Raw genomic sequence first — 14431 nt, forward strand, 5'->3', positions numbered from 1 at the left:
TAATAGGCTTTCCAGGGGTGATGTCAGACTCAAATGAAATAATGAATGCAATGCTCTATTAATACTTGGTTTCTTCCTCTTCCCTTTTTAAAATTGACTTTCACAGTCATTGTTTCATCTGAGAAAGCAAGCAATAATGAAGGCAATATTGATTATATCATTTCTTCCAACTTGAGTCTTGAATTTTCATTTATATCTGGCATAGTTGATTAATTCTAGTTTAAGGAAAGGTTTGTCCAAAGCCCATTTTGTGCAAACATTGTTTGACTTTTTTAAAAAGGCTGAAGGATTGCTTGGCCAAATTTTAAATATTAAGAAAGCTATGCAGCATAATAGTGTCTGATTTAGATGGCTTGTGTTGGGTATGTGGGGAATTGTATATAAAATCTCAGAGGCAAGGCAGTGTGAAAAAGTAGTTAACAGCATGAGCTATGGAGTCAGGATTCTGGGTTTAACTCTTACTTCACTGCAGACTAGCTCTGTGATTAGGTTACATTATAACTCAAAGGTGAAAATATTATAAAGATGTAATTACAGTTCCTAATCAGTTGACTTTGAGTCCGTCAAAAGAGAGATAATCCTGGGAGGGCCTGAATTAATCAAGTGAATTCTTTTTTTTTTTTTTGAGATGGAGTCTTGCTCTGTTGCCCAGGCTGGAGTGCAGTGGCGCAATCTCGGCTCACTGCAAGCTCCGCCTCCTGGGTTCACGCCATTCTCCTGCCTCAGCCTCTCTGAGTAGCTGGGACTACAGGCGCCCGCCACCACGCCCGGCTAATTTTTTTTTTTGTATTTTTAGTAGAGATGGGGTTTCATCGTGGTCTCGATCTCCTGACCTCGTGATCCGCCTGCCTTGGCCTCCCAAAGTGCTGGGATTACAAGCGTGAGCCACCGCGCCCGGCCGCTAATTCCTTAAAAGAATTCTCTTGCTGGTTTTAAAGAAACTGAGAATGGTCCCTCCACACTCTTGGAACTGTACACCCATTGGAACCCTTAAGGTAAACCTAACCAGGGACGCTTCCCCCAAGAAGAAGATGGCACTCTTGATGTGAACAGCTTTTCCCAAGTTCATGGAGCAAGACTTCTCTACTATCATGAGACTCTAATCTTTGAATATTTTTCCTTGTTTATGCCTCTATGAACAACAGAAATGAAAAGGGAGTCTGTTATGTTCACTTATGGGGTATACTTTTATTTGTGAAGGATTTTGTGGCCAGCCTTATACATTGATAACCTTATACTTTGATAGATAAAAGATGAAAGCCCAATGTAGGTGAGAAACTTTAATGGTACATACGTTGCCTCTTAATCAGTCAAATACAGAGCATTGATTCACTCCTTCTAACCCACATCATGGGTTAAAAAAAAATGCCAGGAAGCCTTCACTCTTCTAGAACGGCATCATTTGTTAGGTCCTTTCTCCATGGTTTGGAATAAAAGAGGCAATTATTAGAAATGTATCCCTCGTGATAGGCTCTATAGGAGATTCTACTGTAAAGGCTATGGTTACACAACAGACTTTAAATTCTCTTGTGAAAGTTATGTTAATGATAGAATTGGCTAAACAGAGAAGTATCTGTGCAGCTGCTGGCACTTATGGCCTATGGAGAAAACGTCAGGTATTATAGAGATTCAGTTGCAGGGGATTAATGAGATTGCTTAGTAAAGTGAATAGACTCTTTACCTAGCTCATTCTTTGGGAGCATACTCCAAACTCTATCCTCCTGATAGTAATAATAATAGTCTCCCTGGTGTGCCAAATTCTCTCCAAGTTTTTAAACGTTTACATACAGCCACCGCTAGAATGCCAAATGGCCTCTCTTCAACTGGAATGACAATAGCTGAAAGAAATGTATGACCATGAGGTCACCGTAACCTATGAATGTCATGCTGAGACCAGAAACCCAAAATGATGGTAACTGAGAGTGGCACTAAGGCTGTAAGTTTTGTCACACTCTCACCTAAGCTAGAACCTGACCAAAAAGGGGGAATTTTTTAAAAAACAGCATTATGGGAGGCCACTGTTTTGGACTGAGCTCATGCACTATACCCCAACACACGAAACCAAATCAAAATGGAGCTGCTCATGCTAAATGTGACATAACCAAACTAATACTTTAGGGAAACACATAGATCCTGGAACAGACCAGGTTTTGTTTTTCTTCTCTAAACAGGATGTTCTAGCATGAGGGGGTGCCTTCTACTCAGTCCTTGTTCCTACCTTTGCAAAACTCACTGTTCTACTGTTTCCCAGTGGGTTTCAAGACCAAATAAGTACGGTTATGACGGTAATAGTGACATCAGTGACTAAAGTTTTGGTCAGGCTGGGCGCAATGGCTCACGCCTGTAATCCCAGCACTTTGGGAGGCCAAGGCAGGTGGATCACGAGGTCAGGAGTTCAAGACCAGCCTGGCCAACATGGTGAAACCCCGTCTCTACTAAAAATACAAAAATTAGCCGGGTGTGGTGGCCCATGCCTGTAATCCCAGCTACTTGGGAGGCTGAGACAGGAGAATTGCTTGAGCCCGGGAGGCTGAGGTTGCAGTGAGCCGAGATCGCACCATTGCACTCCAGCCTGGGCAACAAGAGCCAGGCTCCGTCTCAAAAATAAGTAAATAAATAAATAAAAATAAAATAAATTTTTGGTCAATCTTTCAAAATTGAGAAAATGACCAAAAAGGGGGAATTGTTAAAGCAAACTAAATGTGGCCTGAGAAGGACTCCATAATTCTATATTTGAGTCCTTGTGGACAAACTGCAACCTAACTTAATAGGTAGACAAGACTGAAAACCTAACTTAGGAGTATGTGCCTGTAACAATAGCTGAGTCTTGGCCAATCCCAGCAGCCGTACTTCAACCATTCATACACTGCTGAGTGTTCAAACTGTGTTCAAATAAGGTAAACACCAACTTGTAACCAAACCAGTTGTTTCTGTACCTCACTTCCGATTTCTGTGCCTCACTTCCCTTTTTTGTCTATAAATCTTTTTCAAAAGAAAAGAAAAAAGCAAATTGTAATGTTGCAGAGAGAGCCATGTGTCAGGGAATGGTGGCCTTTAGGAGATGAAAATGGTCCCTGGCTGACAGCTAGCAAGAAGACTGGGACCCGAGTCCTACAACTGCAAGGAACTAAATTCTGCCAAGAACCGTGTGAGGTTAGAAGACGACTCTGAGCCTTAGATGAGAACATGGCTCAGCTGGAAGCTTTATTTCAGCCTTGTGAGACCCTGAACAGAGCACCCAGTTGTATAGTGCTTGGACTCCTGACCCATGGAAACTGTGAGATAACAAATTTGTGTTGTTTTAAGCTGCCAAGTTTGTGATAATTTGTTACACAGCTATAAAAATACAAATTCAGGGAATGATTTATCTCAAATTCCTCTAGAATAAGGGTCAGCACACTATGGCCTGGCTTAGATACCAAATCCAGCCTACCACCTGATTTTGTAAATACAGTTTTGTTGGAACACAGCCCATGCCCATTTCTTTACATATTGTCTATGACTGCTTTCACATTGCCATGCTAGAGTTGTGCGGTTGCAATGCCTAAAATATTAATATCTGGCTCTTTCTAGAAAAAATTTGCTGACCCCTGATCTAAAAGAAGACCTTGAGATAAGTATTTGAGAGCAAGGATTTATTCTCAGTAAATACTTGAGTGGTGATTCCAGGACACACTAGGGAAGTGGGAAGATGAGACAGGTAAAGGAAGGAAGCCAAGGAAGGGTGCAGTATTGAGCCGGCTATCATTGTGTGTGTCTGGGGCTTAGTTTTGCCAGAAAGCTCTGGGAAACAGTATTGAACATGCACCTCAGAGTTCTATAGCCACTAGGGCAAGGGAGTTGGGGTATTTATTTATCAACTTGGGTCAGTCATTGGTTGAGGACTGCTGCTTCCACGGCTTTGAAGAAGGCCTTTGGGCAAAAAGATGGTGACAGGCAGCTTTAATTGGCAAAATTAAAGCTGGTGGATAGTGGTGGGGCAGGGACAGGGTCTGCTACAAGAGGGAAAGGATCTGAGGACAAGTCTAACTTCTCTCCATTGCCTCACCTCTGTAACAACCTCTCACCAGAGAAAAAGATGTGACACCTCTAATTAGTGAATTTGGTAGAAGGAGATGAACATGCTTGGCTCAGGGTTTTTTGGGTTATTTCTCTTCCAAATTTGCCTGCCCACATAAAGGGTCCATTCTGGTTTGCTCTCCACTATGAAAAGAGCTTATGGGGTAAGCACTGCCCCCAGAAACAGGGGAGCCCATAGTTAAGTTCAAGTCAATGGGACTGCGTTGGGAAGTCCATTTGGAGCTGGATTTAAAGCCATGCTCCTTAATCATCTTATTAGTAACAAAGTTGATTATTTCCTTCTCCACTGGTTGGACTTCTCAATTGGTCCTGAACTTGGGCAGAAAAGAGGGCTGCAATTTGTTAGGCTCTTAAACTCCACAGATGATTATTATTTTTATGTACTGACTTCCTTAGGTTCTTAATAAAACCTAATAAATTACTGTGAAAAACTCAACCAGTGTCCAATTTGTGGAATGGATGTATTGTGGCTATATTTGCTCAGTATAGTTTGTTTCCTTATACGAAATAAGACTGAGTACAGAGTATTGAATGTTGTATTAGAAACCTACTTTTCCAATTAGTACACACAACTGTTTTTCTGGAAAGATGACAGAAAAGTGCTGTGTACTGAAAAATGCTCATGATGTATTAATACTCTTCTCTTCATAACTTGATCAACAATGGCCTTTTGTGACCTAGAGAGACACACTATATCCTAAAACAGATATAACAGATATGCATGTCTACTATAAAAAGAGACTTGCACAGGGAGTGCCATTTACCCCCAGGGAAAGTGGAAGGAAGCCATATATGAGCAAACAGTAATGCCTTTTATGGTTTCTTTTTCGAAACTTGATTCTTATCAAGTTCCTTTTTTACTTCATGCATAACGATATTCATACATAATGAGATTCTCTGCTATTTGTGTTGTTTCTATTTAGCAACTACTGCTATTTCTACGGTGCTAAAAAACAAACAAACAACAACAACAAACTTGAAACATCTTATGAAATGGCCCTAACAGAAAGTAGAAAGAAAATTGACTAGGGAAATGGAAAAGTTGGACTAAGCATGTTATAAATGGTTCAGGTGGACAGAGGATGTGAGTTGGGAGTCAGTGATGGGTGAGATTTGCCATGCCTGTCTTACATCTTGAATAGCCCAGATCCTCACTCTTGACCTGGGGCTTTCTCACAGTATGGCCGGTGGCCACCTGTATCAGAAAGGATTAGCCCCAGCTGTAGGTAACAAAGACTTCAAATCACAGTAGCTCAAGAAAATGAAGTTTACTTCTCTAATGTCAAAGTCAGGGTGGGGCAGTCCAGAGCTGGTGTGTGGCTGCTATGTTTCATGAAGTCTTCAAGGACCCACACTGTTCTCGTCTCAAGGCTCTACCGTCCCCAGGGTGTTACCTTCCATCTATGGTGGAGAATGAATGTCAGCCACTATGTCAGAATTCTGGGCAGCAGGAGGAGAAAGGATGAAGGAGAAAACAGTGCAATGGGCATGCACCAGCTGTCTTTTAAAGGAGGTGCCTGGCAGCAGCCACAGAGCTCTTTTGCTCACACCTCATTGGTCAGAACATAGCGACATGGCCACACCTAGCAGCAACAGGGGCTGAGAAATGTAGTCTTTCCATGTCCCTGGCTGAAAACCAAGGTTTCTACTACTATGGAAGAAGGGACTTACATATTGGGGGATGACCACAATGGGCCAGAAATTGTTCACTGGGATGTACCTTCCATATGTTGTTCCCAAATGCTGGTTCTAAGGACTGTTGCCAATCAACAAGAAAGTATTCACTAGGCTTTATTGAAATGTAAACAAATTTGTGCAAAGTACAGATTTTTAAATAGTTTTATTTAAGGAAATGTCCTTCATTCTGCCTTTATCTTGCCTTTATGTCTCATGGAGTTTTTAATGTTAAAATGTTATTTCTTTTTGAAATCAGGATGGGAATATGTGGTTGTTGTTGGCTACCCTGTGTCCTTACTCCTAATCTACTTGTGTTCTAGGCATTCTACTGCACTCACTCCAGGGAGCCCCTTCCTCTGTCTTTGACAGGCACCCCACTTGAGCGCTCTCAAGTCCCTTTTCCCATGATGGTGTAATGGCCTGTTGACTTGGGTAGTGGGTTCAAATCTTGGTCTTCAAGCTCTAATGTGCAGAAATAAAACCTTATTTTTCTGCATTTGATGTTAATTTCTATTTCAACCCATCATTCAGCAGAGTGAGGAAATGTAAATTTACTAGAATCATGACTCTTCCCTTTTCCGTGGCATTGGATCTAAGTTTGGAGTTGGGGGTGGTGGAGGGAGGGATCTGGGCTTTGGGTCCTCTGTTCACTTCTGCATCACCTGAGGTGTTCCTCTTCTTGCTTGGCTCTTTGTCACCCTTCCCCATGGCTTCTGTTCCTCATCCCATTGTCAAAGGCCTATCTAGCCAGGCTTTCTCTCAGCTCTCCAGTTTCCACTGGGGGACATGGGAATAAACAGATGTGTTCTCACTGCGCTGGGTCACAGGAACTTCTGTGGAGCTCCCTAAGACACTGTCCTCTTCTGCCAACCTCTAATGTATGGGGAACACCCTGGCACACTCATGCATGGCTACGTGAGATCCCTCTTCCAGAGACCATAGGCCCATGTTGTAGAAGGCTTTTGTTTGCAAGTCAAATGGCTTAAAAGTATGGATTGAATCATTTTATATGGCAAGAAGGTTGGAAGTAGACAGGCTAATTCAGGTAGTCAGCTCTGTTAAGCTTTCTCAGCCATTCTCTTGGCTTCCCCCTTAGTTATAACATGCTTGCTGTGATGCCAAGCACCATGTTCTCTCCTGACCACATCCAAAGCAGCAAGAAATGGTATTTCGCTTTCTTTCAAGAAGGAAAAATCTTTGCAATACTCTTTCCATTCACAAGTCATTGGGCAGGACTGGGTCACTGGATTACAATGGCTGGTTTAGAGCAATCATGATTCATTCCCTGGGGCTCAGTACATTGTCACCCACTGTCTGAATACTATCAGGGTTAAGGACAGCCCATAGTGTCTGCCACAGATTCTTTCTGTCCTCTCCTTACCCTAGAGTCTTCTGGGGGTGGGATGCGGGCGTAGCAATTCTAGGACCAAAAGCATACTTGTGCATGTACAACTGCCCCTCTGACAACCTCCCTCCCACAGGGAGTCATCTGGTGGGGAAGAGTGGCTGGAAGAAGGTGGCAAAGCATTGTTTTATATTCTTCAGTATTGATGGTATTTCCACATATGAGTTCTATCTGTCTCTCCTGAGCACGAGGCTTTCGGAACTCAAAAGCCCAGAGGTGAATCGTATTTTCACTGTTTCCAGATCTCATCCCTTCTCTCAGTTAATAAACAACTGAGCAGGGGCAAGGTTACAGGGCAGAATATTTTCTCATCACACTCATCTGTACCACCAGGTAGACTGCAGCTCCTTGAGGGCAGAAGCTTGCCCTTGTATCCCCAACACCTGACACTTAGCAAGTGGCCAAACTTGTCACAAACTAAAAAGATAAAGAACCTCTCCTAGGAGCAGGAAAGGGAGCTATTAAATAAGTCAACAGATTGAACACTAACCTTTGCAACAAGTCCAGAGAGATGATGTTTCAGGTCCCCCAAAGTTTCTGATTTTTCTGATTAGGACAATGAGGCACACTAGATCAAGCCAAGATGACTAGAGTATCATTCCATGTCAATACAGGATTAAGAAGTCACGCCTGTTTCACAGAAAGGGAATGGAAAGAAAGGGTAAAAGTTGGAAAATGTTCAAGATGGAAGGGATTTTCTGCAGTGAGTGCTGTGGTGCCCAACAGAAAAATGGTAGAACTGGGTTATATAATTTGAATTAATGCAAATTGTTATACTTTGGAAAAATGGTAGAACTGGGTTATAGAACTTGAATTAATGCAAATTGTTATAGTTTGAGTAAGAGCAGGTTGAGAGTTAAAGCTTACCTATGAGGAGCAAAGCTCTTCTCTTTTTAATTAATTTTTTGAGAGAGGGTCTTGCTCTGTTGCCCAGGCTGGAATGCAATGGCACAATCAGGGCTCCACTGCAGCCTCAAACTCCTGGGCTAAATGGATGCTCGCGCCTCAGCCTCTTGAGTAGCTGGGACTACAGATGTGTGTCACCAACTCTGGCTAATTTTTAAATTTAAATTTTTTTTTTTTTTTTGGTAGAGATGAAGTCTTGCCATGTTGCCCAGGTTGGTTAAAATTCCTGGCTTCAAGCTATCCTCCTGCCTCAGTCTTCCAAAGTGTTGAGATTACAGGCATGAGCCACTGTGCCCAGCAAAGACCATATTTTTGACTTGTAGTATTATTAGTGTTTTTAAAAAAAATTGTTGTTTTTGGTATTTCCTTTATCTTTAGCCTTCCTGCCAACTCACAAACTCAAGCCCTGCCATTCTGTCTGCACTCATTGCTAAAAAAGTATTGAGATGCAGAACATAGAGCAATGAAGAACCTCTTCTTGCCTTTTAAATTTCAAATCCTGGCCCTTAGGCCAGACTTGTGCAGTGTTGTTAGGTGGTCCCTGTTTGGTGACACTGCTCAGATACAGTGTGCACTGACATGGGATTGCTTCCTCCGGGAAGAGAAGCGCCTTGGTCTTATTTGCACAAAGATGCCATAGGGGTTTGAAACAGCCTGCGCCTTAGCTGAGAACAGAAAGGGTTAAGGTTTAGGTAATAGATTTAGAGGAGTACTTGAGTGAGAGTCAGGCTTCACACATAGACCCCACACACAGATTTCAGAGACACTCATAGAAGTATATTATATCCTTTTCCCCTTTAAAAACAACTTCTTGCTTCTTGACACATATGGTACAAGTCTACACTCATTTGCTCCAATGCACTGCAAACCAGTACTGTCCAATAGTACCATGTGCGATCATGAAAATGGACTATTATGTGCTGTCCATGTGGCTGTTGAGCACCTGAAATGTGGCTATGTGACCAGGGAATTGCATTTTAAATTTTATTCATTTTAATTAAGTTAAATTTAAATGCCACATGTGGCTAGTTGTTACTGTATTGGACAGTGCAGACATTGAACATTTCCATCATTGAAGAAATTTCTATTGGACAGCATTATTCCTCCAGAAACCAGTCCTGAGATAGGACTTGGAATTCATTTGGAAGAGTAAGGGAGTGGGAAAGGGAGACAGAAAACGAAGGCAGCCGGAAAAGGCTGTGTTGTTGAGTGCATCTGCTCTGGAGGCAACTGGAGCTGAGCTATGCTGGGGAACTCTGGGAACTGATGTACAGCATGTACCTCAGAATCATCCCACCCAAGAGGTGAAGGAGTTGGTATATTTCTCTACGAATTCCTGCCAATCATTGATTGATGGCTGCCCCAGGCTGTGTGGCTTCTCAACACTTTTACCTTCAGGCAGAGTCACAGAAGAGAATGGTTGGAGTTGGCAGGGCTTGAGTGCATGGGTCACCCACAGTGCCTGCCCCCTTCACTCCTGATCCCCAGGCTGCTCTCCAGGCATGGTCATAATGTATCATGTGCATCCTTGGAGACATTTTTGCATACATAGGTATAAATGCATATATGTAAATAGATGTATTTTTTCCATTTATCCAAATGGGCTTATTCCATATATACTCTTCTGCACTTTGCTTTTTTGTTTTTGTTGAGACAGGGTCTCTGGAGTCCAGAGCTGGAGTGCAGTGGCGTCATCATGGCTCACTGTAGCCTCAACCTCCAGCCTTAAGCCATCCTCCTGCCTCAGCTTCCTAAGTAGCTAGGTCTACAGGCATGTGCCACCATGCCTAGCTAATTTATTATCTTTTGTAGAGACGGGATCTCACTATGTTGCCCAGGCTGGTCTCAAACTCCTGGGCTCAAGTAATCCTTCCACCTTGGCCCACCAAAGTGCTGAGATTACAGGTGTGAGCCATTGCGCCTGGCCTGCACTTTGCTTTTTGCACTTAAAAATATACCTTGGAGATTCTCTGCTGGAGTCATTTCTTTAACTCCTTTTCTTGGCTGTACTTATTACAAACAAGTTCAGACTGAAAGAGAAAAGAGCTGCAATGGCTTGGCTGAAAGAATGCAAAGAGCCTTGTGTTTAGCTTATGGATTTAAAAGGCAAGCTGTTTGTTGAGATTGCAGAGTTTGGTTTAAGGCATTTTGGGATGGAGTGATTTTCCTGTTAAAAACAAATGAGAATTTGCTTGGTGATAAACTCAAGCAGTGTGTGGGCTGATTAGACAATAGAGCATACAATCAATGCATTAACCTCGTAGGATGACTGCCGTAGCAGATGGCAGCTGTCTCCGAGGGGGGACATCCTTAGCTTGTCCTGAACAGAGGCATCGGAAGTCCTGAGTTAGGGCCCCAGCTCTGCCATTGACTTGTGTCATTTTTGAAGCCTCTTGGACTTTCAGGGCCTCTGTTTTCTTGTCTATTAGGTGAGTATGCTAATGCCTGTTCTACCTCCTCTCAATGGGTTTGATGCGTGGACAGGCCAGTGTTGCAAATCCAAATGTCTTCAGGGCTATACAGGCAAGAAAATGAGTCAATTGAGGCTGCCCTAAGTAATAGGGAGTAGTGAGGGCTATAGGTAAGAGGAGAATAAATGACATGCATGCACACACACACATTTCCCATCTCCCCTGTTTAAACATTTAAGCAAATACTATCCTAACCAGATAAACCACATCTGTGGGCTACTTGCAGGCTTTCAGCAAGAGGTGACATCCTATAAATTTGAGTTATAACCTCCATGGAAAGGAGGTGGCTCTGTTGTGACTGTTTACTGAGCCTAATCCCTATTGACTCTTTCAAAAACCGTGTTCTTCCATTTCAATTGTCCCTTCCTGCGGCAGTCAAGAGAAGCTTGAAGTTGGCTGTGAAAATGACTCCAAAATGCCAGTGGCTTGAAACAGCAAAGATTTATTTCTTGCCCACAGTACTCGTCCACTGGCCATGAAGCTGCGGCTGACCTCAACATCCTCACTCATGAAGCCTGATGGGAACTCAGACTTCATTCTCTGGCAGTTTTTAATCTCTACCAATGAACAAGTGAAAGATATACATGTACACAACGTAAACGTCAAATAATCCCTCACAAACTTGAGACTTAAAAAAGTAGTAGTCCTGTGCCTCACCTCTCCACACCTTATTCTGACTCTCAGAGGCCACCATTTTCCGGTGGTGACAAATGCTGTGGGAGAAATAAAGGCATCAGAGGGGTTAAGGAGTGCCCTGCTGTGGAGGCATTGCAGTTTTAAGTAGAACATTGAGAAAGTGACATTAAAGAAAAGGATGCAGGGAGTGATTTACATGGATATCCAGCAGGTAAGCTGTATAGGTAGAGAAATGGCAAAGTCCAGGGGTGGGAGTGTTCTGGGCTGTTCTGGATGAGTGCTCCTCACATACAGGGGTAGAGGAATCCCCTGAGGGTCTTGATGAAATGCAGACTCTCATTCAGTGGGGCCGGAGCGGGACCTGAGACTGCATTTCTACTGAGCTCCCAATTGATGCTGATGTTACTGGTCTAGGGACCACATTTTGAGAAGCAAGGTCCTAGAAAAAGTTAGGAAGTCAATGGGGCTGGAGCAGAATGAGAGAAATGGGTGAGTAGAAGGAACCAATGACAGAAAGATAATAGGGGGCCAGATCATGCCATGCTTGTAGGCCACTGTAAGGGCTTGAGCTCATATTGCAAGTGACACAGGAGCAGAAAAGTGACTTGATCTGGCTTATGTTTTAGAATAGATTGTAGGAGGGCAAAGGCAGTTAGGAAGCTATGGAACTAATCCAGGTGAGAGATGGTGATGCTTTGGACTAGGAGGAGGTGGTGGGATGGGAGAAGTGGGGAGAGCCAGCAGGCTTTCTGATAGGTTGGTTGGAGGCATGAAAAAGGAGTTGCTTGAGCACCTTGAAGGGTGGAGTTGCCATTTCTGCCCCATCTCTCACATCTATCTTCTCTCTCCAGTTCCACTGCCACTTCTCCAGGTTAGGCCCCATCAATTCACATTACTGTCATCGCCTTTGAACAGATACTATAAACATATTTGTCTTGAGAAATGGCTTTGTTCATTCCCAACCTTTGTAAAGACCTTGTGGTTGCTCACAGCATCCATGGTTTAGCAGGGAGGACCCTTCATGAACTGGCTCTTCTCCATACTTCTATGTCATCACTCTGCTTCATGAACTAATTGTTCTAGCCCAGGGCTTCATGACTGTCTCCCCATCATGATGCAGAGGATATAGGGGGTGTTGAGCTGTGAGATATTTGCAAACACTGGCGCAGTCACCTGAAGGCCACCACGTTGTCTCCCAGTCAAATGCTTTAATCTACTTTTGTTGTGTATACTTTTTTTTTTTTAAAGAGACAGGATCTCATTCTGTTGGAGTGAAGTGGTGTGACCTCCTGGGCTCAAGTGATCCTTCCACATCAGCCTCTTGAGCAGCTGGGACTACAGGCATGCACCACCACGCCTGTCTAATTAAACAAAAAAATTTTTTTTTTATAGAGATGAGGTCTCATCATGTTGCCCAGGCTGGTCTGGAACTCCTAGCCTCTAGCAATCCTCCCACTTCGGCCTCTCAAACTGCTGGGATTACAGGTGTGAGCCACCATGCCTGGCCTGGATGTATATCCTTTAAGAAAGCAAACCGTTTGTAAACTTTCCTTACTGTTCTTTTATCATTATATCAAATTATTTACATCTGTGCTACTCAATGTGCAGTCTATAGACCAGCAGCATCACCTGGGAGCTTGATAGAAATACACGTTCTTGGACCCCACCCCAGACCTACTGAATGAGAATCTCTGACAGCAGGGCCCAGGAATCTGTGTTTTAATGAGCTCCCCAGGATATTCTTTTTTTTTTTTTTTTTTTTTTTTTTTGAGACGGAATCTCGCTCTGTTGCCCAGGCTGGAGTGCAGTGGCGCAATCTCGGCTCACTGCAAGCTCCGCCTCCCGGGTTCACGCCATTCTCCTGCCTCAGCCTCTCCGAGTAGCTGGGACTACAGGCGCCCGCCACCACGCCCGGCTAATTTTTTATATTTTTAGTAGAGACAGGGTTTCACCGTGGTCTCGATCTCCTGACCTCGTGATTCGCCCGCCTCGGCCTCCCAAAGTGCTGGGATTACAAGCGTGAGCCACCGCGTCCGGCCGCTCCCCAGGATATTCTAACACATACTAAAGTTTGAGAAGTAGTGCCTATCATACCTCAAATTGAACATCAGTAGGTCCCCACACCACAGTTGAGAACAGCCAACTTAGCCTAGTGGGTGCAACTCTGGCTGTACAAGAATCACCAGGGGAACTTTAAAAAACAAAACCAAAACCAGCAATGGCTGGGCCCCCATGCCCAGCGATTCTGCTTTAATTGGTCTAGGGTGGGATCCAAGTGATTCTAACATGCAGCCAGGTCTGAGAACCTCGCAAGCTGGCAGACGGATCTCCGTTCTGTTTCCCACACACAGCCGTATTTTCTGCCTTGCACTGTTCCCTCTTCCTGGAGTGCTTGTTTGTGCCATCTCCATGTTGCCAACTCTATTCATTCCGGGAAGCTGAGCCCAGACTCAACTCCCGCACGCATTGGCCCCTGAGCTTCTCCTCCCCTCAGTTCCTGCTGCATCTGAGCTGCACTGTCCTCACTAACCAAAGTCTCTACTACCTTTGTCACATTTGTTACTCACCTTTGTTACTTTAAAAATTTCTTACTACATAATGTTTGGTGTAATATCCATTTCTGATCTCTTTTATATCTTTGCAGTGACCCAGAAAATGGTGGATGGATGCTTAAAATATGTTTGTGGTGAAAGAATGGTTCCAGTAGCATCGGAGAGAATTCACATTTTATTGAAATCTCATGGGTGGCTGCTATGGCACTTGTGGCCAAATGTGACCCTTATATTGTACTCTGTTAAAATGAGGCCTCATTCTATGAAAAACTGTTCCTCAAACTGTGTCCCATGGAGTATTTGTGGTCAGCATATATGAATACCATTCTATAGAACAACTGTTCTTTGACCAGAAAATAAAAATTAAGAAATATTACAAACCACATGATTTCTGCATGTATTAGTCAGGGTTCTCTAGAGGGACAGGACTAATAGAATAGGTGTCTATATGAAAGGGAGTTTATTACGAAGAATTGACTCACACAATCACAAGGTGAAGTCCCACAACAGGCTGTCTGCAAGCTGAGGAACAAGGAAGCCAGTGGTGGATCAGTCAGAGTCCCAAAACCTCAAAAGTAGGGAAGCCAACAGTGCAGCCTTCAGCCTGTGGCCAAAGGCCCAAGAGCCCCTGGCAAACCATTGGTGTGAGCCCAAAAGTCCAAAAGCTGAAGAACTTGGAGTCTGCTGTTTGAGGGCAGGAAGCA

The sequence above is a fragment of the Symphalangus syndactylus genome, chromosome X, assembly GCF_028878055.3.
Source record: "Symphalangus syndactylus isolate Jambi chromosome X, NHGRI_mSymSyn1-v2.1_pri, whole genome shotgun sequence".
Classification (NCBI taxonomy): Eukaryota; Metazoa; Chordata; class Mammalia; order Primates; family Hylobatidae; genus Symphalangus; species Symphalangus syndactylus.